The 26,747-nt window shown below is 36.6% G+C and overlaps 1 protein-coding gene across 10 annotated transcripts in view; it reads right to left on the bottom strand.

The window, feature by feature from the left end:
* Positions 1–26,747, bottom strand: part of MAGI2 (membrane associated guanylate kinase, WW and PDZ domain containing 2) — a 1,693,309-nt gene that overhangs the window by 969,248 nt on the left and 697,314 nt on the right. The window contains exon 1 of one of the 10 annotated variants that reach the window (XM_060196339.1): positions 16,201–16,504. The exons of the other annotated variants lie outside the window; for them this stretch is intronic. The gene's annotated coding sequence lies outside the window, so the exon portion shown is untranslated. Of the gene's footprint in view, positions 1–16,200; positions 16,505–26,747 lie in introns of those variants that run through there. 10 annotated transcript variants of the gene reach the window in all.

Below are 26,747 nucleotides of genomic sequence, written 5' to 3'. Positions count from 1 at the left end.
GGAAGGTCTGGAAGAAGAATGTTTTTAATTCAAAATCCAATGGTTTTTGTATGAGAGGATTTATTCTCATACAAAAAAATGATGGACTGGTACTAGGTGATGATACACACCGTTGAGTGCAAATGTTTCCAAATGCAAGGACCTGGGTTCAAGCCCCTGGTCCCCATCAGCAGGGGGCGAAGCTTCATGGGCAGTAAAGCAGTGCTGCAGATCTACACTCTCTCTCTTTCTCTCTCTCTCCTTCTCTCTCCCTCTTTTCTTCCCTCCCTCCCTCCCTCCCCTTTCCCTCTCAGTTTACCTGTGTATCAATAAAAAATAAATAAAAATAATTTTTTTAAATTTTTTTATATTTATTTTCCCTTTTGTTGCCTTTGCTGTTTTTCATTGTTGTTGTAGTAGTTGTTGTTATTGATGTTGTCATTGTTAGATAGGACAGAGGGAAATGGAGAGGAGGGGAATATTGATGTCATTGTTGGATAGGACAGAGAGAAATGGAGAGAGGAGGGGAAGATAGAGAGGGGGAGAGAAAGATAGACACCTGCAGACCTGCTTCACCGCCTGTGAAGCAAATCCCATGCAGGTGGGGAGCGGGGGGCTTGAACCGAGATCCTTAGCTGGTCCTTGTGCTTTGCGCCACGTGCACTTAACCCGCTGTGCTACCGCTCAACTCCCAAAAGTAAAATATTTTAAATGATAGAGTATATTATTCAAGTATTGTTTCAAAACTACTATTTACTTAAAACACTATGTCACAATATAAGAGCTTCAAAACCAAATGTGATACAATATTAGTGCCCCAGGGCTCCAAAGGAATAATATGGGGCCACTTACACTCAGTTTTAGGCAATGTGAACAACTCTCCAAAGGATCTGTCAGCTGCATGTGCTTCCTTGCCAAAGGAGAATATGAGAAACAGAGCACAGCTACCCCTGAAGGAAAAGATTGGCGGGAATCAGGCAGATAAAAGCTCTAGCCAACCAAGTGAAGAGATCCAAGTCTGGGATCTATTCATATAAACATAAATTATTCCCCACTATAGTTATTGTAAAGACTGGCTTGTGCCCATCAGTGGGCGCAAGCATTAGTCTGATAATATCAGTGATATGGATTCATAATTATAAACTGTAAACAATGGGTCATTCTGTTATTAGCTTATGTAATAATTTTAAGATTTTTTTTTTCCTGAAGCAATTAAAAACATAGGAGCAGCTGCAACATCAGCATTCCTGCTTTGCCAGTTGTTGAGAGAATAGACCGATTAGTGGGAATTGGTAGTAATAGAAGCATTTGGCAGCCATGTTTGCACAAAATGAGGGTAATATTTAAAATAAAACACTTTTGATGAAACATCATGGCACCTGAGAGTATTGTGGAAGAATCTGACACCCCATACTTCTAAACAGACAACTATAAGATTACTCTTCTCTATTCTACCAACTTGCAAACCTTCAATTCTCCAGAGATTTTTTTCTTTTTTTAATTTTTTTATATTTATTTTTTCCCTTTTGTTGCCCTTGTTTTTTTTCATTGCTGTAATTATTATTGTTGTTGTTCTCCATAGATTTTTCATGTGTTGATGTCATTCAGATTTTTTAGTCCCTCACTCTTCTCCTACTACCTGATTTTCTACCCAACTTAGATCCTTTTTGCTTGTCACTGTATTAACTTTAATGTATTCAACCTAATTCTTGCACTCTTACTGCTTCATCATACACCCGACTGTGTTCTCCCTGTGTTCCTCATATTGCTCAATGTGAATAGAAAAAAAAAAAGAGCACTAATATCAAGTGGTGCTACACAACAGTCACATCTGCAAATAGTAGGTATTTGTGGTATAAACAAATGAGTTATACCTGCAATACAATACATAGTTTCCATGAAAAGAAAAAACAAAAACAAAAAAAAAGCAGCCTCATGTACAAGATTTAGTTCACCTGAAATTATAGTGTGGACCTATTATTTTAGCCTTCTCTGAATATTCTCCACACAAAACTTGGTCTACAGGTACTCAGGTATACTTTGAGAATGATGACAGACACCATTCTATTTATTTATTTATTTATTTATTTATTTATTTATTTATTATTTTATCATAGAACTTCTCAACTCTGGCTGATGGTGGTGCAGGGACTGAATTTGGGACCTGGGAACAACCTCAGGCAAGAAAGAATTTTGCATAACCATTATGCTATCTTCCCCACCCTAGAGTTCTCTATTCATATTGTAAGCTAAATACACTCATCATTATATGCACATCTACATGAAAATAAGTAAGTAGCCTTAGGGTTATAGTGTTTGCTACAAGAATTTTGCCTGTCACAAAAGGACCCATTCTCACCATTACCCATATTGTCATACATCTGTGCTGATGGTGCCACTATTCTTCTGGACAAATAATGCTTCCTATGCATCACAGCCAATATAGTTACTTTTGCTGGGAGTATTTTTCTCCTTTCTACAACTGAAGATATTTACTATTCAAGATCTTATTCAGATTTCTTATTCATAGACACCTGTGAAGTCTTAAGTCAAGCAGGTATAATGAAATATTCGTTTTTTCCTATGTTCATTTTCCTATGCTCACATTGCTATGGTAATTAAGTTGCCATATTTGGATCACCTGTTAGTTTCCCACATCCAATCATGAACTTCTCATAGGTACAGATATCTCTATACCTTAAGAATTTAGCCAAAGTCTGTCCTATAACAAACATTAAATTTTTGTTCTATAGAATGTAAATAAAAGATATATCTGTATAAGTATAGTTTTGAGGAAATTCATCATCACAGTGACCTCTTTAAAAAGACTGATTCAAGAAAATAATGCACTATAGTTCTCCATGTTAAGTAATAACAAGTGTGGCAGTCAGAAATCATAAAAATATTAAACAATAAATAATATTTGACTAGAACTTAAATGTGAAAGTTTGATCTGCTGAAAATTACTTGTATAGAAATAAAACAAATGTCTTGTTTTATTTTTACATTATGAACACATATCTAGATTCACAAATATAAAACTAAAATGGTTGTATAAAATTTAAAATCAACAGTGCAAAAACAGGAAAACCAGCTAAAATTAATGAAGTAGCAAGCTGATCAGTTTTTTCATGGCACAGTTGGCACATGCTTTATTAGATCTTAAAAGTTGGTATAACTTGTGGGCCGGGTGGTAGTGCAGTGGGTTAAGTGCACATGGCGCAAAGTGTAAGGACAGGCATAAGGATCCTGGTTAGAGTCCTCCCCCCACCCCACCCCCACCTGCAGGGGGATCACTTCACAAGTGGTGAAGCAGGTCTGCAGGTGTCTTTCTCTCTCCCTCTCTGTCTTCCCCTCCTCTCTGGATTTCTCTCTGTCCTATCCAGCAACAACAACAGCAATAACAACAATAAAAATGATAACAAGGGCATCAACAAGGATAACAAAATGGAAAAATGGCCTCCAGGAGCAGTGGATTCCTAGTGCAGGCACCAAGCCCCAGCAATAACCCCGGAGGCAAAAAAAAGTTTGTGTAACCTAGTGGAGAATTTAAAATTTTAATAAGGAGCTCCTATTTTCTTCTCTAGTGTAAATGCTAAAATAGCAACTTTAATGTGGCAATGTTCATTTCTATGTGAGAATCTGAATATCACATACCGATCAATGATCTCATTAGTTGTAATAAAGAATATTAATATAGTTATGATCAAGAATTGTTAATTTAACTAAACACCTGTTATTTTGTTTCATATTGCTATGAAAAAAATAATGTGCAGATTGGCAAAAGTAGAGCATCTTATTGTGTAAGTTTAAGTGTGAAATTTTCATCATACCTCTTCCTTTTTTTTCAGACTAGACATATAACTCAGTGTTATCAAGCAAATATTTAAGAAAATTAAAATGATTTCTTTGAAAACACTTGTTTTTATAAATTCTATGCTTTTGTTCATAATATATTTTTATTTCAACTTTAGGATCGCTTGAATGGGGGAAAGTTGAATTATAGGATTTACGTAGTCAAGAATAGACATTTCTAAGTTTCTCCAAGACAGATATCAATCCATCTCACCCTCTACCAAATTTCCATTCTTTTCTACCATAATATTCAGATCCCTGACCTCCCATTAGCTCTCCTCCCTTCTATAAATCCTCAAATCTGATGTTATAAACTACAGTTCATTGAAGATTCAACCTCTGTTGTCCTTTGTTTAGTTTCTTAGATCCCATCCATAAATGAAATCATCTCATTATATAATTATTTTAAGATAGCACTGTCAATTGGAGATTAATAATGGTGAAATTGGAATTTTAAAATTTCTAGCTAAATTTAAAAAGACTGGTGATATCACTGTAGCTTCTTGGATTAGAAGTTTATGACTGAATTTTAATTCTGCTCCCTGCTTAATTTTTTTCTTATTATTTTCTTTCTTTTTATCATTTTGATACAGTATGAGGAAAAGAGAGAAGGATAGACATCTTCAGCCCTGCTTCACTGTTCCTGAACTTTTCTCCCTACAGTTGGGGATTTGATGCTTTAAACTGGATCCTCACATATGGTTACAAATGCGCTCTACCAGGTGTATCACCACCTGCCTCCCCCAGGCTAAATTCTTTCTTAGTTGGTAAAATCACTAATACTTCTAGTAAACCCTGACACTAGCCTTCCTTGACAATTTTGTTGGGAAGTATCCTGCATTCTTCACTGGAAAAAGGGATATGATCTCAGGAACCTAAATTTCTTATTTTGTTTTGTATCTCCAGGAAATTTTATTGTGTGTGTGTGTTTGTGTGTGTGTTTTAGAGAAACAGAGAGAGAAAGGCACATGACGTCTCTTAGCCTGCCCAGCTGAAAACAGGTGGCAGTAAATTAAACTAGTTGAAGCCCTTTGTGTCCATTTCCAAGAAGTACATATGGCAAATGTCTAGAAGATGACATTAAAAGAAATTACCTCTCTGTTTTAACCAAGGACCCATCAGGAAACTTGAATAATGCAATATTAGCCATAGTTTTTGGAAATAACTTCTCATCTTCAGTTCTAATGTCAAAACAACCTTCTCAAAAAGCCTAAGAGTATTCATTTTATAGAAAAGGAATGTTTAAAGCTAAAAAGCCCAAGGAAAGTGTTTAATTTATCTAGCTAATATATGCCAGAGACCAGACTTATTTCTAGCTTCTACTGTATACTTTTAGCTGTGCTTAACAGAAGGTGGTTTATGAAAGTCAAGAAGAAAAAGGAGGATGAGGTGGGGAAGGATGGCAGGAAAGGGGCATATGGGGGACTTGGAAAATTTTCTTCCTTTAATACTATGAAAAAACAAAGTCTTTTATTTTCACAATTTGTCCTGGATTTATTACCAAGGTATAGACTGCACAATTGACTAAAACTTCACACACTTCTACAATGCTACTCAATTGAAGCATACGTGTCTTTAGGTTGACAATCTTTAGGACCTAAGATTGTCATCTAACATGTTCCCATGTGACTCTAATGCAAGTTTTTTTTATGGGCATATTACAATTCTCTCTCTCTCTCTTTCTTTCTTTCTTTCTTTCTCTCTCTCTCTTTCTATATATATATAATATTATTATCTTAATATATATATTACATATTAAGTCATCCAGTGAGGAACAGGCATAGAATGATAATTAAGAAAGGAGCTCAAGAAAAATATTTGTGGTGAGTATATTCTAGTGAGGAAACAGAATTGTAACTAGAAAATATATTAGAATATGTATACATGTACATAGGTCCATTAGTAATTATGGAGAACAACCAGCTTTTCATGAGGTCAGGGGAGAAATGATCAAAGTATGCTTCATAAAAGAGGCAGTTCTCCCGGACATCTAATCTTTGATAAGGGGGCCCAAAGAATTAAATGGAAGAAGGAGGCTCTCTTCAATAAATGGTGCTGGGAAAACTGGGTTGTAACATGCAGAAGAATGAAATTGAACCACTTTATCTCACCAGAAACAAAAATCAACTCCAAATGGATCAAAGGCCTAGATGTCAGACCAGAAACAATCAAATACTTAGAGGAAAACATTGGTAAAACACTTTCCCACATACACCTCAAGGACATCTTTGATGAATCAAGCCCAATTGCAAGGAAGACTAAAGCAGAAACAAACCAATGGGACTACATCAAATTAAAAAGCTTCTGCACATCCAAAGAAACTATTAAACAAACAGAGAGACCCCTCACAGAATGGGAGATCTTCACATGCCACACATCAGACAAGAAACTAATCACCAAAATATATAAAGAGCTCAGCAAACTTAGCACCAAAAAAGCAAATGATCCCATCCAAAAATGGGCAGAGGATATGAACAAAACAGTCACCTCAGAGGAGATCCAAAAGGCTAACAAACATATGAAAAACTGTTCTAGGTCACTGATTGTCAGAGAAATGCAAATTAAGACAACACTAAGATACCACCTCACTCCTGTAAGAATGGCATACATCAAAAAGGACAGCAGCAACGATGCTGGAGAGGTTGTGGGGACAGAGGAACCCTTTTACATTGCTGGTGGGAATGTAAGTGGTCCAGCCTCTGTGGAGAGCAGTCTGGAAAACTCTCAGAAGGCTAGACATGGACCTTCCTTATGATCCAGTAATTCCTCTCCTGGGGTTATACCCCAAGGACTCCATAACACCCAACCGAAAAGTGGTGTGTACTCCTATGTTCATAGCAGCACAATTCACAATAGCTAAAACCTGGAAGCAACCCAGGTGCCCAACAACAGATGAGTAGCTGAGAAAGCTGTGGTATATATACACAATGGAATACTATGCAGCTATCAAGAACAATGAACCTACCTTCTCTGACCCATCTTGGACGGAGCTAGAAGGTATTATGTTAAGTGAGCTAAGTCAGAAAGATAAAGATGAGTATGGGATGATCCCACTCATCAACAGAAGTTGAGGAAGAAGATCTGAAAGGGAAACTAAAAGCAAGACCTGACCAAATTGTAAGTAGGGCACCAAAGTAATAACCCTGAGGTGAGGGGTAGACATGCAGCTTCTTGGGCCAGTGGGGGGTGGGAGTGGGTGGGAGGGATGGGTCACAGTCTTTTGGTGGTTGGAATGGTGTTTATGTACACTCCTAGTAAAATGTAGTCATATACATCACCAGATAATTAATACGAGAGGGGGAAAATTAATTGTATGTCTCGAAGTTTTTCAAAACACAAACTGAATCTTTTCTCAATATATGCAGTGTAATTGATATGCAGAACTCTCTCAAAAGCCTAGACCAAGTAGATCAGAAGCAACCAATAGCACAGCTATATACAAGATACTGGGTATTGTACAGCAAACCCTAACAAAAGGACTTTTCAAAATTAACCCAATTACTAAATAATGTGATGATAACATTAACTATCGATTTGTCTTTTGGAACCCTAAGACAGCAGGAACCTCACATCTCCACAACAGAGCCTCTACTTCCCCGAGTCCTGGAACCATTGGATAGGGCCCACTTTCCCGTATGCCTCCCCCAATCCATATCAAATAATATTGCATCTGCCGATCACAACCTAACCAACGCAATGATTGCCACCTCAACATGCTTCACTTCAGAATGTGTCCAGAGACTACACGTGTGGAATGACAACCCTTCAGCTTCATTACTTGGGTGAGACCTTTCCTTTCATAGTATACTCTAATTCCATCTCAGGTGGTTCACTTTATAACAAAGTCCCAAAACCTAGATATACACCAGTTTCTGTGAGAGAGAGCATATGTTCACACGTATCCATAAACTACTGCAAAATATATACCTGAAAGCAGACGTACACTAGAGTTTGCAGTTGAGTATCCCCCTAACACTTCCTCTCCACTATTCCAAGCTTTGGGTCCATGATTGCTCAACAATTTGTTTGGCTTTGTATGTTAAATCTCTTTTCAGTCACCAGGTTCCAGATGTCATCAGGATGCCGGCCAGGCTTTCCTGGACTGAAGACCCCACCAATGTGTCCTGGAGCTCCGCTTCCCCAGAGACCCACCCTACTGGGGAGAGAGAGAGGCAGACTGGGAGTATGGACCGACCAGTCAACGCCCATGTTCAGCGGGGAAGCAATTGCAGAAGCCAGACCTTCTACCTTCTGCAACCCACAGTGACCCTGGGTCCATGCTCCCAGAGGGATAGAGAATGGGAAGGCTATCAGGGGAGGGGGTGGAATATGGAGAATGGGTGGTGGGAATTGTGTGGAACTGTACCCCTCCTACCCTATGGTTTTGTTAATTAATACTTTCTTAAATAAAAAAAAAAAAAGAAAAAAGAAAGAGCCAGTTCTCTAAGTAGCATTTTCTTAGAAGAGAACATAGCAAACAGTGAGCAAAACTGTAAATTTAAAAATAAAATAATATCATTTGTCCAGATTTTCTTTTTTTCACAACTTTGAGAAACTTCAAGGTTTCTAATATAGACCTCACATAAAGTGTCTGGTGGTCTGGAGAGAAAGAAACATGGGAAATGAACAAGTGGTAGCTTCCTCAAAGGCCTGAGAGTTATCAACTGTAATTCAATGTGTTCTTTCAAGTTTGAGGGCTACAAACTATAAATGGATATACTAATAGTTTCATATCATCTTCTTTGTGTCTGATAAAAAAATGAATGAAAGGGAGTCGGGCGGTAGCGCAGTGGGTTAAGTGCAGGTGGCACACAGCACAAGGACTGGCATAAGGATCCCTGTTCGAGCCCCTGGCTCCCCATATGCCGGGGAATTGCTTCACAAGCGGTGAAGCATGTCTGCAGGTGTCTGTCTTTCTCTCCCCCTGTCTGTCTTCCCCTCTTCTCTCCATTTCTCTCTGTCCTATCAAACAAAGACAACATCAATAATTACAACAATAAAAAAACAGCAAGGACAACAAAAGGGAATAAATGAATAAATAAATATTTTTTTAAAAAATGAATGAAAATAGTCATGCTTTTTTCTTAAATTCTACCACCACCAGTAATAAAATACCCACATTTCCCAGAGTAGTAATTATATATTTGGAAATAAAAATTACACATGCAGCCCCATAGAAGACTTGCTTGCACACTGAAATGAGTCATCATAAACTGGGGATCCTCACAGGGAAGACTTTCGCATATTACTTTTCAATCTCAGCTTCTTTTCATTTCTCCTCCTTTGACATAACAAAGGAGTGAAATATTTCACTTTTTAAAGACTCACTTTTACCTAGAACATACTGATGTAAATGCAACACATGTAAGTGTATAGAAAGAACTGTCTATTATAAAGTGACAATTTATATATTTTTTTCTACCGCTTACAGTAGCAAGAGCACTGAAAGAAGTATGTGTGCAGTCTTACATATGCAAAACATTCTTATGGGGTTAATAAAAGGCACTCACTCTTTCACCAAATATACACCCAGAATTAGCTTAAAGAGATCATCTTGTAAACCAGAAATATCCAAAATGTAAATCTAGTAATTTTCCACAGGCATGCACAGCTAACTATTTAACCTAAGCTACTGAAATGGAAATGAAAACTGTATCAGTAACTTCTTGATACAGCTAGTAATGTTGCTTATCTACTTACAAAATCACTTCACTGATTTCAGTTGTTTCACTATTGTTTATAAATATGTAGTCTGATATTTTTCACTAGTTGTAATCATATTCATTCTTTCAGGAATTTCCACAGGGAATCTTCAAACAGGACAAAGTGGTGATATATGCTTCTGTTACTATGAACATACTTGAAAATGATTCTTAGTTCTGTGGTGTAAGACTGTATGGATGTTTGTGGAAAAGAATGTTTCCTCCTCCTCATGCTCTAATGTAAAAGCAAGGTTTGTACAAGGTGTTAGATTGACTGGAATGGAATGCAAACTCTACTATATATCAATAAAATGATGATATATTTATAGAACATGCACCACAAGAGAGCTATACTGAGCACTTTCAATAAACCTCAATTAAAATGATCAATATTTGTAAAAGAATCTTTAAAAGCACCTCTGACAGAAAACTTCTTTGAAACTAATTTTAAATGCTGAAATAGAGGCGCAAGGAGAAGTAAATTCCAATGTATATGTTCCTAACATTCAGGATTTCAAGGTTATGAAACGAACAAATAAAGCCACAATGAATTCTGGAATAAATGGATACTTTTTGTGCTTGGAAAAATAACTATGAACAGTCACCTGCGTAAAAGTAGCTCACTTGGATAGTGTGCTGCAACGCTATGTGAGCAAATAAGGTTTGAGCCTGGCCACCACTGCACTGAAGGAAGCTTCAGTGCTAGGCTCTGTCTTTAATCTATCTATGTATGTATCTGCCTACTTACTGACCTTAAGAAGACTCTAACATACTTTATGCTAAATTCCCTAAAGATTTTATTCACATTTTCCTAGACTGTTCATTTGTTTTTATCCTCCTCTTTAATAATTTAAAATACCATGTCTCAGTCTTACAATACTTTTCCTCTATGCTCCAATTTTACAAAAATCTGCACAGCCAAATGCAGTTCTTGATTATTGGCTCTTAGAGCATTTGCCAATTGGTTCTTTTAAGTCCTACCTCCATAACTGAAAAGCAAGTTCCCTAAAGGCAAGCTTCATACTATCTTCGACTTTACAATCCCTCATATTAATAAGCAGAGTCCTAATCAGTATGTGACTGCTTTGCTGAAAATGCTAATACTGTTCGAATTGTTCACACCTTAGGAAAGCTTTCAAGGCTCACTAGTTAATTTGCAGTTTAGTTATCAAGGTATAGTCAGTGTCACGTGAGACACAGAAGGTTACAGATGAGGCAAGTGAGAGATGGTTTTAGTAAAACAAATGCTTTACAAGGAGTAACAGAGAGGGAAAAAAAACAAGCCACAGTTTTACCTGAAACTGACCCTGAATTTAGATGTATGTAGCAAAGCTCCTCTTGCAATATCACAGCAACAAGAAATTATAAAAGGGATACTCTGGAAATACTTAGACATAGGTGCCTAACCTAGCTAAACAAGTGAAGAAAAGTGTTCTTTGTTGAATGAAAGCCAGTTATACTTGTTTTTCCATGAGCATATCAATATTAGCATTAATTTATTCAACGTTGAACAAGCGGTTAGTGTGCACTGGCTATATGGATTGATATTTAATAGAGATAAAGAAGGCACAGAGAGTGAGAGAGAGACAGACCACAGCACCAAAGCTTCCTTTATTGCAGTGGGGCCTGAACTTTAACCTAAGTTGCACACACAGGAAAGCAGCACACTATCCAAGCGAGCTATTTCGCCTCCCACAATATAGGTTAAAATGCTCTGAGAGTCTAGAGATTCTATGGTGAGCAAAACACATTTGAGATGGTCCTGTCTCCTGAAAGATACTTTATTCAAATAACGATACTAATATAAAGCTAACATTTTTAAAAACCTTGTTTGTATAATGAGAAAAAACGTGAAGAATTCTAAATACAATATGATAGAGTCAGTTTAATGTTGAAGTTAGCAAAGTGGACAAAGTGTTCTAGGTGAGGGACCAATGTGAGTTAAGGTCCTGAAATGGAAAGGTACATGAAGCCTTCTAAGAACAATAAAAAGATTCATTTCTGAAGTCAAGCAGGAAAATCTTTCAACACTTCTCTGTAATGACTTGTACTGGAATTGAGGCTTTTGTGATTCTTGGAGTAAAAGGTCCCAAAAGAACTCAGTGCTCTGCTGTAGACCAGAGGCGGCTTTTATTCTTTTTGCCTTTCCTACTGGGCTGGGTTTGTGTTTCTGTGAGCAGTGCTTGGCAAGATCCCTAACTCCAGTGAAGCTGTGAGTGGCTTTCAGAGTCATTTGTGATCTGCTGCAGGGTAGAGGAAGTCATAGAAACTCCAGGCTGAGAGATATAGTCACTAAAACTGCTTACAAGACCGATCTAGCTCAGAGATGGTCATATCTCAAGGCAAACTCTCTAATGTATTATTTTCCCAGGGAGAAGAAAAAGGTAAACTGAGTAGCTGGCTCTGTAGTCTTAAAGAAGGTACTACTAATCTGGGACCTTCTTAACCCAAAACACTGCCATTTGAGTCAGTAAACTTGCTTCTTTTCCACTGGCTGATTGCTTTACAATGAATTTCCTCTATCGGAATACATCTCAATGATACTTTCTTTAAAGACAGCAACATTTACTTTGCTTTGCCAATTTAAAATAAAAGCAAAAAAAAAAAAAGCTATATTCTGATTATATATATATATTCTTTCCCAGAATGAACATTTAATTTTCAACCACTTCCATTAGATTTTTTATCCTTACCACTTTCATTTGATTAGATAATTTTTTGGTACTTAACAGACTAAGTAGTACATACGAGAGAGAAGAGAGAGTAACTTTTAAAATATATGCTTATTTGTTGATAGAAAATCATCCTCATGATGATAACTAGAAAAAGAGCTAGCCTCTATATCGCATACTAGTAAATACTATAAGACACAATATGGTTGAAATATAGTGTCTATGTTAGCCTCTGATGATTATAAATCACTTAGACTCAATAATTCACATCATAAAAGGATTGGGATCCTTTTAAGAACAGGATCCTAATAAGAACAGGCCACTTTTAGTTATTTATTCCAATTATATTAAAAACTGAAATCTTAAGTGTGATATTGTCCCAAGCTGTGTGACTTTGAGCAAAAGCTGAAGATATAACAGATGTAGAAGAGAAATGTACCTGAAGCTGAATGTAAGAAAACTACCTTAAACTTGGAGGACTGTGTCATGCCTCTACTTACTTATAAGCCATGTTGGCATACAACATATTTTTTAAAGATTTAAATTGAAATTTAGGATGCTCAAGTTTCGAAAGTGATAGAGGAACTGAAAATTAGAAAGAAGGTCATCACTACTTAAGATAAACTTTCTGTTCAAAAATATTGCAAGAATACTCAATCAGAATAAAATATTATTGGTGTATATCTAAGCTTTTCCTTGCCATCCCACAGGTAAAATTCTATAATTTTACTCTGAATAAATTTTTCCATTTCTGAAAGCTGAAACTATAAAAATACAGACATATTGAAGTATTTCACATGTGGACTTTTCTTTTTTTCTCAGTTCTCATTAAGAACTCATTGGTATCCTGAGGGTCATTAAAGCATTGTCTGCATCTCGGAGCAAACAGTTCACATTAGTCCTGGATTTTCTTGTTTCTCCCTTGATGGCTGCTGCATTGGGAACTGCTTCTACATTACAGTTATTCTGCTGTTTCCAAAACATAATCCCATTGGAGAGAAGTTCTAAAGTTCTTGATTCTTTTGCATGAACTTGTTACATATTCTAAATGTTAGTGCCATCTAGCTTTTAAAATACCTGGTAAGCTGTGTCCTTAGTTTTACAAACATGGTTCTCCCATTCTTGACATTTAAAAAAAAATTTGAGTAAAATCTCCTCACTGTAGTCATTAGCAATATTTAAGAGTGACCCTGCCAGTCTTTTAATTAGCATTAGATGCATGTGTTCACTATATTGTCCATTGTTTTGTTCATTGCTCTATTATGACTGCATTGGTTTCCCCCAAAGCACACTATGCACCACAGTCAAATTGTCTATAGGTATAAAGGCAGTGATCAGATATACATGCAGTTATAAAGTGTTATAGCTGTTGTTCTACGAGGAAGCAAATCCTATTGCCTATGTAAGTTCTTGGCATTATCAAAATTATTCTAAACAAACTCCAAAAAGATCTGTGTTGTAATTCCTGTCCAGATAAAAATGACCAAGATGTAAATTCTTAGAAGGATTATATTTATTAAAAGCAAATGGTACAATATCCAAAAATACTTATGAAGCTGTCCCCATTATGCTATTAGAATGATAGTACTAGAAGTTTTAATTGTTACAATGTGGAGATAACATCATGCTATTTATCAAGAAACCAACCTTCGGGCCTTTCAAATTTCTAGAAATTGGAAAGTAACTAGGAATTTTTTTTTTCTGCATAATGCACACATTACCACACTGTGTTGCATCCTCATCCTGTCCTAATAGCTAGTGCTGTGCTTCTTGCCTAAAACAAGAACAGCCCAGCCCCTCCTTTGAGATCCTACTCTATAGTCATGCAGTCATCTTAAAATACTGTTGAACAGAGAACACCTGATTCCACACACCCTCAAAGAGCACATGCTCTTAGCTTGTCCCTCAAACACAGACTTTTCTGCTAAAGCACATCTAGTCTCTGCTGCTTAGAGCTTTCTTAAACCTAAGTCTAAATAAAGGGAGCAGTGTGGCTGTTGGAACACCTCCACTCACTGCTCAGCACAGGAATTCCTTAATCAGCACATGTGGAGTGCAGGACAGAGGTTCATTCCCTCCCTGCAGTCTAACTCCCTGGGACATGATCTTTCTCCTTGCACAACAGACTGTTACATTTCATAGGCAGGTGAAAAAGAAGGAAAGAAAAAGAAAGAAAGAAAGAAAGAAAGAAAGAAAGAAAGAAAGAAAGAAAGAGAGGGATAGGAAAAAAGAAAGAAAGGGATAGGAAGAAAGAAATAAAGGGATAGGAAGAAAGTAAGAAAGAAAAGAAAAAGAAAGAAAGAAAGAAAGAAAGAAAGAAAGAAAGAAAGAAAGAAAGAAAATGTTGAGCAGAAAAGGAACCTTTATTTTTTCAGAAATGGGTGATAAGCAAAGTATCACTGTATTTTCACCTGTCCTCATGCAGTTGAAATGTAGTAATACAGGCATGGTGCGTCTTTTCTTAGAGAAATTGTTTATTAGTCCACTTAACAAGAACAAAAAGTGCTTTACATCACAACCAAAGAACTATAATCTGCCCTTTTAAAAAATGAAAATCTGGGATTACCAGGGGGGGGAAATTCTTCTGCTACCCAAACTGTAGTTTGTACTTGAAAATCATCACCACCAACTCCCCATTCAAACTGAGATTTAAAAAGGCAGGCAAACTGAAAGGAACCAGGAACCAAAACCAGTCAGTCCCTGTCAGAAAACAGCCATAAGAGCAAATCATGTTGGGGAACGGCTTCACTACATGGAGAGACCATCTCCTCAGGACGGAAGGAGAGATATGGAGCCATTTTTCACTAGGTTCACAAGAAAATGTCAGCTCCCAGCTGCTAGTGCGATGCCAGAGCGCATCTTAATTCGGTCAAAGGGACCCAGCCAGTCACCCTCACAGAACATTTTCTTAAAGAGTCCATTACAAATCTGATTCCCTCTGCTCTGAGCATCTTCTTGATAGTCTTCGGCAATTTCACAGCACAGATCTGCTTCCTATACAAAATTAAATGTCTTTTCCCATTTCATCCTAAACCATGAGAACTAGACACTTCTGAGGTGGCAGAGAAAGAAAATAAAGGGGGGGGGGGGATAAAACCACTTCTCCCTACTCGCCACCCTCCTCCAGTGTCTTGACTAAACCGCTGGGCAGTTCACTTTAGAATAGATTCTTGACCAGTGCACAATGACAAACTGGAATAGGACTCTGCTATCACAGAAACCACAGGCAATGCTTTCTTTGAAAAACAAACAACAAACAAAAAAACCCAGGGAAATAAATGTGCTAAAACAAAAGAACCTCTATCTGCACAGCAAGAAGCAAGAGAAATTGTGTTTTACACACATTTGTACTCAATTAGAAAGAGAAGGCTTTGCACCTATTTTAATTAAAACATTCCTTTTTTTTTTTCTTCAAACCAGTGTCCAATAAGATACATTTTTAAGCTTCGGTTCCAATGGGAGGTAAAATACACTCTGCCAAGAGAATACCTGGTGTGTCTTTGTTGGTAGGGTGCCATTTCAAACTTCTTATATTTAAACTCAATTATGTGGGAAATTAAGATAAGGAAAAATGCAGTCAGATTTCTGAATTACTCTGACATTACAAGAAATGCCAAGTCAGCAGGTATTTTCTGTTTACATTTCACAATAACCTAATCATGAATTTGCAGCCTTGTGGAGCAAAATGCTAACTAGTCACCAAACAGCCACCTGACAATCTAGGGCTGAAATACACATTCTGACTCAGAAGGGAGACATCATGATGGCTCTCCACTGGTTGTATTAAACAAAAGCTCTGGAAGCAAAAGAGGCATTTGTTAAAGGAAGTGAGAGTCGAATCAAGTTTAGGTTCACATCTGGTGGAATATGCCATTACCCTTCCCTGGCGTTAGGGTACAGAGGGTTTGGAGGGTTATAAATAGACACACAGAGAGATAGATACACATATAGATATTTTGAAGCCAGACCGGGGTCAGTTTCAGCTTACGAACCTAGAGCTCTGTTCAAAGGAAGCAGAGAAGCCGCATGTCCTCTCCCACCTCTCCATGGTCCACATTCAGTGTCTTCTCAAACCACCTGTACTGATCCAACACCCATTCTCAGACGAAAAAAAGATGTTCTTGATAGAAGTAGTCTCAGTAGAGCTTGGCTTTCTTCAGCATAGATGCTTAGAGAATTTTCCTCTTTAAGGCAGACACAGCAACACAAAACTGCCGCTGAGGTCTTTTGTTTTCCCCTCCTCTCAAAGATGAAGCATGCAGCACTTCTCGCTCTCTGGCTCTCTCCCTTCCTTTCTCTCTCCCTCTCCCTTCTCCGGCTTGCGCTCTCCCCCAGTTTCCCTTTCCCCACCCCCCATCAACAACCTCGCTGGTTTCCCTTTCAGCCTGGGTCATTTACATCTCTCAGCTGGAGAACCAGTGTTCTTTACTTGCCTGTCTCTCACTTTTGGATTTCCTAGGGGAAAGGGAGGGGGGCGGCTCTAGGTGAAGTCAGGTGACCCCTCCGTTTAAAACCAGTGAGATGGATGGAGTGTGTGAATTTTAATATACACACAGGCACATTTACATTACAAAGCAGCAAGGAAAATCTAGTTTCCAGATATTAAGGCTTTCTTTTTTTTTTTCTTTTCCTTTTTGCTTTCACAGTCCCTTTTTAGCAATTAAGAGCAACTAGCATAGTATAATGAAATGTAGTCAAACTTTTCAGTGTTAATAACAAGGCTGCATCAATTCAGAATCATCCAACTGAACAATTCTTTTAAACTTGTAAGCATGACTGTTTGTTTTTTCTTTCTGAGGGCAAAAAGCTAATCATTTCATTCTTTACACATTTTTAATAACTGACCTTCTCTGGCACAAATTCAACATATTCTAAAGTTAAAGGCTATCATAAAAGACTAATAATAATAATAATAGTAATAATAATAATAATAATGAATGTGACAGAAATACAGAGCACATAGCATGGATAGAAATCAATAGTTTCCTATTGTGGAACTACATTCAATAATGAGTAATCTTTTACTATTAGACAAATAATATTTTCCTTCTCTGCTTTAGTGTCACTGTAACAAAACAGAATATAAAATATAATAAAAGTAGCATCTCTCATCCTCCACACCCCAGTCAAACAGTCCTAGCAGAGAAAAATGTTCAGGGGAGTAGATATCTTACGACATCAGATGCAGAAACAACTGGAGAAACTTATGCTAACTTTATTCACTGATAAGGATAGATTTATATTTTACAGGCCTATAAAATTAAGAATATGTTGGTCACAACCTCGTCCCCTGCTCCAGCTTTTTATTCTAATATCCAAAGGAATATACCTCTTCTATCTGTGCCATTAAAAAGGAGTGTGATACACATTCTTTTTTTTTTTCAACTTTGTAAAGAAAAATGCAATCATAAGCTATTTTGTGGACATTTGTAAAAACAAGATGATAATTTGTTAGTAAGAATGTCCACCAGGTTTAGGGGGAACAAGCATCAGAAGAGGAATTTACCATTTGGCCTTTAGCATTTCGTGAGTGGATTCTTTTTTTTTCTTTTTTTTTTTTAATATTTATTTATTCCCTTTTGTTACCCTTGTTGTTTTATTGTTGTAGTCATTCTTGTTGTCGTCATTGTTGGATAGGACAGAGAGAAATGGAGAGAGGAAGGAAAGACAGAGAAGGGGAGAGAAAGGTAGACATCTGCAGACCTGCTTCACCACTTGCAAGGTGACTCCCCTGCAGGTGGGGAGCCGGGGGCTCAAACCAGGATCCTTACACAGGTCCTTGTGCTTTGCGCCATGTGCACTTAACCCGCTGCACTACCTCCCGACTCCCTCGTGAGTGGATTCTTAACTTCAAAGAGTATGAGGATGCTGTTACCTCAGCAAAAGAGGAAAGTGGAGAAGAACTGACAGAATCCCACATTATCCTTTCCAGGAAAGACAGCACTCTGAACTTGCATACAAACAGCCTCTTATTCTTTTAAGAGAGATGTGAGGAGAGTGCTGCTGCCTTTTACTGCTGGGACAGGACACTCTAGCTGAAATACACTCAGTCCTTCCATAAACACCACTCAGAGGAGGTAGACATGAAATGAGTAACAGCTATTTACTGCTCATGCATGCTTTGTATTCTGAAAGCTTTACCTTCCACAGAAAAGATCCTATTTAAGCTTTTAAAATAAATTATATGCTAAATGGCTGCAAATTTAATTTCAGTGCGTGCTACAAAAATTGGCACTAAAACATTACACATACACATACACACACACACACACACACACACACACACAATCTTGCCTCAGAAAAGTAAGTTGGCTTATGCAAATTTAGAGATAGCTAAAATTTTGTAGGAGGAAAACATGAAATATATCAGTTTACAGTCACTTATAATCAAATTAAGAACTCTCTCACTTCTAAGCCTGGTGTCTTCATTCTGTTCCCCTTTTCTTAACTTCCAACCCATTTTTTTCATCTTCTTATGGTCATGAAATAATTTTCCTTAAATGTATAAAAGGTTGGCAATAAAGGAGAGAGGGGAAGATATATTACATTATGTAAGATAATAGTCGGGCTTTACCAGAAACTCTAGTGCACGGCAACTTTGAAATCCCACACTATTCTCAAGAAGGTATAGTAGATATAAAATCAGGATTGCATGCATATGATTATAAAAATAAAATATTGGTTAAAAGAGGTCTATTAAAAGTCACCAATGACATGTCAATAAAATGATCAAAATAAATTAGCAAAAATATGATATTGCAATTAACCCAATACAACTTTCAAAAAAAAATTATTCCTTTACCAAGAACAAACTCAACTGCTGTTAGAGAGTAGAAGGAATCTTCACATCTACACCCATTTGTACAACCTATCTTGAGTGAGTGCTTTCTGTGTGCTAAATGTAATGGTAAGCACCAAGGAAATTAAAAAAAAAATGACAGTGGGGTTTGTTGCACAGTCAGTTGAGTGCATGTTACCATGCTCAAGGACCTGGGCTCAAGTTCCTTATCCCCTCTTGGGGTGGGGGTGAGGGTAGGGCAGGGGAAACAGCTTCATGAGCAGTGACATGGGTCTGCAGATTTCTCTTTTTCTCTGTCCCTGTCTAGCTCCCCCTTCAATCTCAGTTTCTTTCTTTCTGCCTAAATTGAAAATTAAAATAAAAAAAAGAATCAAGCACTACCAGAAATCCAAAGTATCTACTCACAACATACAATAGATATTAGTACATAGTATTATAAATGACTGAAAAAGGAAGAAAAGTGTACCATAGTGGGATATAGGATACTTACAGAGACTACTGACACCTGAACTGAGCCTTTAGAATGTGTCACTCTTCTAGATAAGAAAGCAAAAGTAGGGGGCTTTTAGACTAAGTGATATAAAGAATATAGACAAATGTAAGATCTACATTTACCTGTGAGGTAATTGGACTACAGGGTGCTCTTACATGCAATGTACATAGAAGCAAGCTGTGAATGATTTCTGAATGTTCTGCTGTAGTATTTGTGTTTTATCTGAAATGCAATTGCATGATATTTTAGGCGTGTTGCTCCTATTTTGTGTTAAAGGGGTATTTTTTTTTAAGTGGGGGAAATAATGGTTTACAGTAGATACAACCACTGGTACATGTATAAAATTTCTCAATTTTCTGCAAAATACTGTCACTCCAGCCTAGGTTCTCCTCCACCATCATGTACTAGGTCCTGCAAGTCCGCCCTCTCTAAGCACTTTACTTTGTTGCAATACACCAAACCCAGTCCAAGTTCTACTTTCTGTCTCCCTTTCTGTTCTTATTTATCAATTTCTGTCCATGAATGAGGTCATCCCATATTCATCCTTTTCTTTTTGGCTTATCTCACTTAATATGATTCCTTCAAGCTCCATCCAAGATGAGTTGAAGAAGCTATTCATAATTTTGAATAGCTGAGTAATATATATATATATATATATATATATATATATATATATATAGTATATGTATATGTATGTATATATCTCACAAATGTCTTAGTTACTCATCTGTTATTGGGCACCTAGGTTGCTTCCAGGTTTTGGTTATTACAAATTTTACTGCTATGGTGGGGTTAGATAGCATAATGGCTATGCAAAGAGACTCTCATGCTTGAGGCTCCAAGTTCCAGGTTCAATCCTCTGCAACACAGTAAGCCAGAGCTGATCCATGCTCTGGTAAAAAAAAAAAAAAAAAAAAAAAAAAAAAAAACTGCTATGAATATAGATATACGGGAGTCAGGCTGTAGCGCAGTGGGTTAAGTTCAGGTGGCGCAAAGTACAAGGACCGGCATAAGGATCCCGGTTCGAACCCCGGCTCCCCACCTGCAGGGGAGTCACTTCACAGGCGGTGAAGCAGGTCTGCAGGTGTCTATCTTTCTCTCCTCCTCTCTGTCTTCCCCTCCTCTCTCCATTTCTCTCAGTCCTATCCAACAACGATGACAACAACAATAATAACTACAACAATAAAACAACAAGGGCAACAAAAGGGAATAAATAAATAAAATAAAATATTTTTAAAAAGAATATAGATATACATAGGTTTTATTTGTTTGTTTGTTTTGATGGGTGTTCTTGGTTCCTCAGGATACATGCCTAGCAGAGGGATTGCTAGTTCATAGGGTAGGTCCATAGCTAGCCTTCTGAGAGGTCTCCAGACTGCTCTCCACAGGGACTGGACTAATTTACATTCCCACCAGTAGTATAGGAGAGTCCCTTTACCCCAGACACCACTCCAGCATTTGTTGTTGCTATTCTTTCTGATGTATGACATTTTCAAAAAGGGTTAAGTGACATCTCATTGTTGTCAATATTTGCATTTCTCCCCCTGCTGTCCTTGTCCCTGTCTGTCCACATTTCAGTGTGCTGAAGTCCTACCTTCAAGGTTCTATTTCTCCTTTTCCCTTCTGGATGTTAAATAAATATTTAAAACTGAAATATATATATTTATTTATATATATATTTGCATTTCTATGACAATTAATTATTTGGAATATTTTTTTTCATATTAGCCTGTTGGATCTCTTCTTTGGTAAACATTCTGTTCATAGCCTCTCCTCATTTTTGAATGGGATCATTTTTTTTTTCTGAATTTGGTGAGCTCTTAATATATACTTGATTATTAACTTTTTCTCTTATGTAAAGATCTTGCGTTCTTAAGGAGTCTCTTTATTTGGGTGGTAGCTTATTTTTCTGTGAAGAAGCTTTTCAATTTGATATAGTCCCATGAGTTTATTTTCTTTTTTGTCTTCCTTGCAATTGGACTTGTGCCACTGAAAATGCCTATAAAACTTAGACTGAAAAGAGTTCTGCCAATATTTTCTTCTAGGTATTTGATAGTTTCTGGTGTAATATCCAAGTTCTTGATGCATTTGGAGTTTATTTTTGTGTGTAGTGAAATGTAATGATTCAATTCTGTACTTATTAAGTTGTTGAAGAGACTCTCCTTTCTCCATTTAATAGTCTGCGTCCCCTTGTTGAAAATTAGATATCTGATGTCCATAGTTCTGAGGGTAAAGGGACTATTTTAGACTTATATGGGGCATGGACATAAAGCAGCAAAAACCAAAAGATTATGTACCTAAACAGCTAGAAAAAAGCGATAAGGAAAGACAGAAAGGAAGAGAAAGAAAGAAAGGAGGAAAGAAAGAAAGAAAGAAAGAGAAAAAGAAAGAAAGAAAGAAAGAAAGAAAGAAAGAAAGAAAGAAAGAAAGAAATAGAAAGGAAGAAAGAAAGAAAGAAATAGAAAGGAAGAAAAGGGGAGTCGGGTGGTAGTGCAGCAAGTTAAGCGCACATGGCGCAAAGTGCAAGGACCTGCAGAAGGATGCCGGTTCGAGCCCCTGGCTCCCAACCTGCTGGAAAGTCACTTAACAGGCAGTGAAGCAGGTCTGCAGGTGTCTATCTTTCTCTCCCCCTCTCTGTCTTCCGCTCTTCTCTCCATTTCTTTCTGTCCTATCCAACAACAACGACATCAATAGTAACTACAATAATAAAACAACAAGGGCAAAAATATAAATAAATTTAGAAAAAAAGGAAGAAAGGAAAAAAGAGAAAAAGAAATAAGTACCCTGGAATTTTATATTTAAAGGAATTCACTGAGCCATAGTAGGGTACAGGCATGCATGGGAAGGGGTGTGATACAATTTTTCAAGACAAAAACAGCTTGAAGTGGGAGTCAACAGCCAGCATTTGGCAGAAAGTGCCATTCTGGTACAGACATAAACAAAACACAGGCTTGGGCTGTGTTTTGAAGACTAGAAGACTAGGGAAAATCTGTCCTGAAGCTAAAACTGTGTGGCCTGCCTAGATTGTGCCAAAGGACTGCCAGAGGCCAGAGTACAGTCTGAAACAAGATAGTAAGAACTTATTCTGCCTAAACTTACCCAAGGTTATAAGAAATATCCCCCACTACCCCCATCATGACATATAAACAATATAACCTCAGCTTCTGAAACCACACTTAATCAAACCATGGGGAAATTTTAACTGCTCAGACTCACATGGATTTGGGGAAAAAAATATGAGTTTGAATTCATAAACTCATTATACATGCAATCAAGACTATAACCATAACATATAGACACATATTTAGGATCTCAGAGATAAATTCACCAAAGAGCTACAAGATACACAGAAAAAACTTTGAACAGAACTACAGGATATGAAGGGCACTTGGATGGAGTTGAGGCTTATATAAGAAGTCTAGAAAGTAGAATAGTTCAGTTGAGGAGAGAATATCAAGGCTAAAAGATAAAACCACCACACTCTCTGAGTGCAAAGCTGTTGGGGAGGAAATTTTCATTAAAAAATTAATTCTTTGTTAAATAGAAGACTCTATCAGAAAATATGAGTTATTTAGATACCTTAGGACAAAGAGTACATATGTAAAGAAATCATAGTAGAAACTTTCCCATACCTGGGCAACATTCAAAACATAGATATTCAGGAAGCTGATCAAATATCTAAATTCCTAGATCTAAAACGGCCCACCACATGGTACACAACATGGTAAAGCTATTCAAAGGCAAGGACAAGAATAAACTATTAAGGGCTGCCAGGGAAAGGAAGAATCTGATATACAGAAGCATTCATCAGATTTATCATCACAAACGTTAGAGGCAAGAAGGGAATGGAATGACATACTCACAGTATTAAAATATAAAAATTACCAGACATATGCTATCCTACAAATTATCCTTCAATTATGAAAGAAAAACAAAAATCTTCCCAAACAAGCAGAAACTGAAGAAATTCACTTTTAAATAATCTTGTCTTGCAAGAAGAAAAAAGAAGATAAAGAATGAACAAAAGAGAAGGAACTCCAACTCTAAGTGAAGTAAACTGTGTTATCAATAGACTAGAATCAGTAACACTAACAGCAGCCAAACGTGAAAGCAAATGCATAGGAAAAATAGAGGACAAAATGGACAGTTATATGACCAGTGTTGACAAACCAAGGCCAACTATCAAATACCTAGGCACTGAAACAGACATTCTAAAATTCCAATCTTTCTCACTTTGAATGAAATCTGAAGAAAAAGTGTTGGACTGGATAAGGCAGGAAGAGAGAGATGGATAACCTCATGTACAGATTCAGAAAGGGAGAACACAGAGTGAATCTTGGACTACGGATGGTACACTGCACCAAAACAAAGAACTCTGGGAAAGGATAGGAAAATGAGAGTTTGGGGGGGTTGACATCCTAGGGTGGCGGGTAAGAGTATTGTGCAGACAGCTGTCACATGGAGATGGGAAATTATGCCCTTGTGTGGGAAACTGTGCTATAAATCACTAATCCCCCAGTAAAATGGGAGGGGGGAGAAATTATTCTGGAAGCACAAGAAAGGGTGAATTAGAGCGATGTTTTCCAACTTCCCTCAGTGACAAGAATCACCTGCAAGTGATAGTAAGTATATAGATTGCTTCTTAAAAAACTAAAGAAATACAGGGAATTTTTTAAATGTCCTATGTGATTAGACAAATGGGGGTAATCTATTCACAATACTACTAAGCCAAAAAAAGACTTTTCATACTTAAAAAAGAGAATTTTACATAAAGGTTTTTAGAATCAAAGTTGATAGATATACTGATAACATATACAACAATCTATGGAATCTCCTATTTTATCTTATGTAAATAAAACATTTTGTCCTGTCAGACTCAGCTTATTTATGTTTTTTTATTCATATCTAAGTCTTATATTTGTACCTTTGATTCACCTTCCTGGAGTTATTCCATTTTCCTTTCTCCACCTGTACTCTCTCTATCCTATAAATTCCCTGCTTATATCATGCACATGAATTTAGTATAGTTTACTCTTAAGGAGTATTGATATTACAGCAGCAGCCCCAGAAATAGTAATATTAGTATAAAAATCACATAATAGTGCTAAGGGATTTTACTTTTCTAATTCTCATAACTCTATAAGGTACTATTACCACCATTCTATTACCATTACAAGAAGAATGAAATCTGAAAGACATTAATTAATTCACCAAAGGTCATGAAACTAGTAAATGACAGTTCTTGGACTGGGTCCCAAGGTAGTCTTTACTACATAATTAGTATCACATTGTATCTTACTCCCTAATCATAATCTGGAACACAAAATTTAGCCCTAGTCATCATCTGGAACACAAAATTTAGCAATTTAATATGTCAACAATAACATTATATATTTACTGTATATTTTTGCAAGTATATTAAAGACTTAATTTCAGGAATTAGACTCTGCTTCTGGATTAAAGACTTTCTCTGGCACTTCAAATTCTCTGACCAGAAGCAAATCATTTAGCCTCTCTTTGCTTTAGTGTCTTGACCTATCTCATAGTTTCATCTTGAGTCTCATTGAGAATCAATATTAGTATTAAGTATAATGTTATAAACCATTAGATACAAATTAAATGGTATTTTTTATAATCTTCATTTATTTATTAGATAGAGACAGCCAGAAATTGACAGGGAAGGGGTTAATAGAGAGGGAGAAAGACAGAAAGACACCTGCAGCACTGCTTTACCACTCGTGAAGCTTTCCCCCTGCAGGTGGGGGTCAGGGGCTCTAAGCTGGGTCCTTGTGCACTGTAACATGTATGCTCAACCATGGTGTACCAGGTGCCCCTTAAATGGTATGTTTTTATCATCACCAGTTTTTTTTAACTTCAGCACATTGAGATGTTTCTTTAGAGAACTGTTGTCAGGAGGATTCCCTTCCTCATGTTGTCAAAGATGTAGAAAGTTTTTAGTATATTTTACCCTCCACCAAATCTTTTTTTTTCCATTATAGAAATTTAGATTCCCAATTTATTCTTCAAATTCCTCCCCACCCCTGCTGAGACTCAGATCTGCTGCAATAGATTATAGTACATTGAAGTTTTACCCTATTGTTGTCGCTATTAACAAGTCTGAAGGTAAAAAGAAAAAAATATATCCATTCATAAGATTTCTTGTAACCCAGAGATATTTAGAAATTAAAAAAAAGCCACTATGACTATGATTATTAAATATATTTGTGTAGCTTTCAGTCATCCTAATATGCAAGATGACAAATGAATATATTGTTAGGAATCTGCACCAAATGCTTTTAAACTAGTAACGACAATACATGAGGCTTCATTATTATGTTTATAATACATAGTCTCTTGAGACATTTGTGATGCTTTCTGGAAGGAGGAAATAAAAAATACACAATTAAAAAATATCCAAGTCTAGCATTTTAGCACTAAGGTAAACATACATTCTTAGAAATCAACTAAACTATCAATAGTTTTATATAGAAACTTTATTTTTTCCTAGATATATATCTGTAACATTTTCATGGAACACAATTTTCAAATCATCAAATAATTTTTATCATCAAATAAAAATAATTTTAAATATATAATACAGTCATCAGTTAGTGAATATATAATATATATGATATCTTATTTATATGAAGTTAAACTTATGAAAATAGTTTATGTTACCTGATAGTAGAAAATGTCTATATGAGAATTATGGTTACTGGATTTTACAAACAACGAACAAAAATAATCATGAAAAATTATCTTTCTCTTTTTTCAATTATATAACTTATTGACAATAAAAAGAAAATATTCTACCATTGATGAGTTATTTAAGTGAAAAAATAATTTAAGCATCACAATATTTTTAATTTATTGATTTCTTAGGGATATAATGATTTACAAAACAGTTGGCACATGAGTACAACTTCTGATCTCCTCATGATAGCTATCTGCACACCACTCCCACTACCAACTTAAGTCCTCCATCATCATGTATTAGGTTCCCGTTGTATTCCCACATATCCACAGACCCCTCAAAGACCTTAGCACTGCTGCAACAGATTACAACTAGCCCAAATTTTACTTTGTGTTTTCTATTTCATTTTCTACACATGTTGATCACAGGTTGACAGCTATATGTTTGTAGAACCTGGTTCTCTGAGAACTTTCCCTACAGATCAGAGGCTACATGACAGTTTTCATCAAAAACAACTCATCTCCTTTTTACTGTGTATGCCAAATGAATGCAT

This window comes from Erinaceus europaeus, chromosome 8, assembly GCF_950295315.1.
Source record: "Erinaceus europaeus chromosome 8, mEriEur2.1, whole genome shotgun sequence".
In the NCBI taxonomy this organism is placed as follows: domain Eukaryota; kingdom Metazoa; phylum Chordata; class Mammalia; order Eulipotyphla; family Erinaceidae; genus Erinaceus; species Erinaceus europaeus.
The sequence above is the reverse complement of the archived record's forward strand: the minus strand, read 5'-3'. Positions and strand labels throughout refer to the sequence as shown.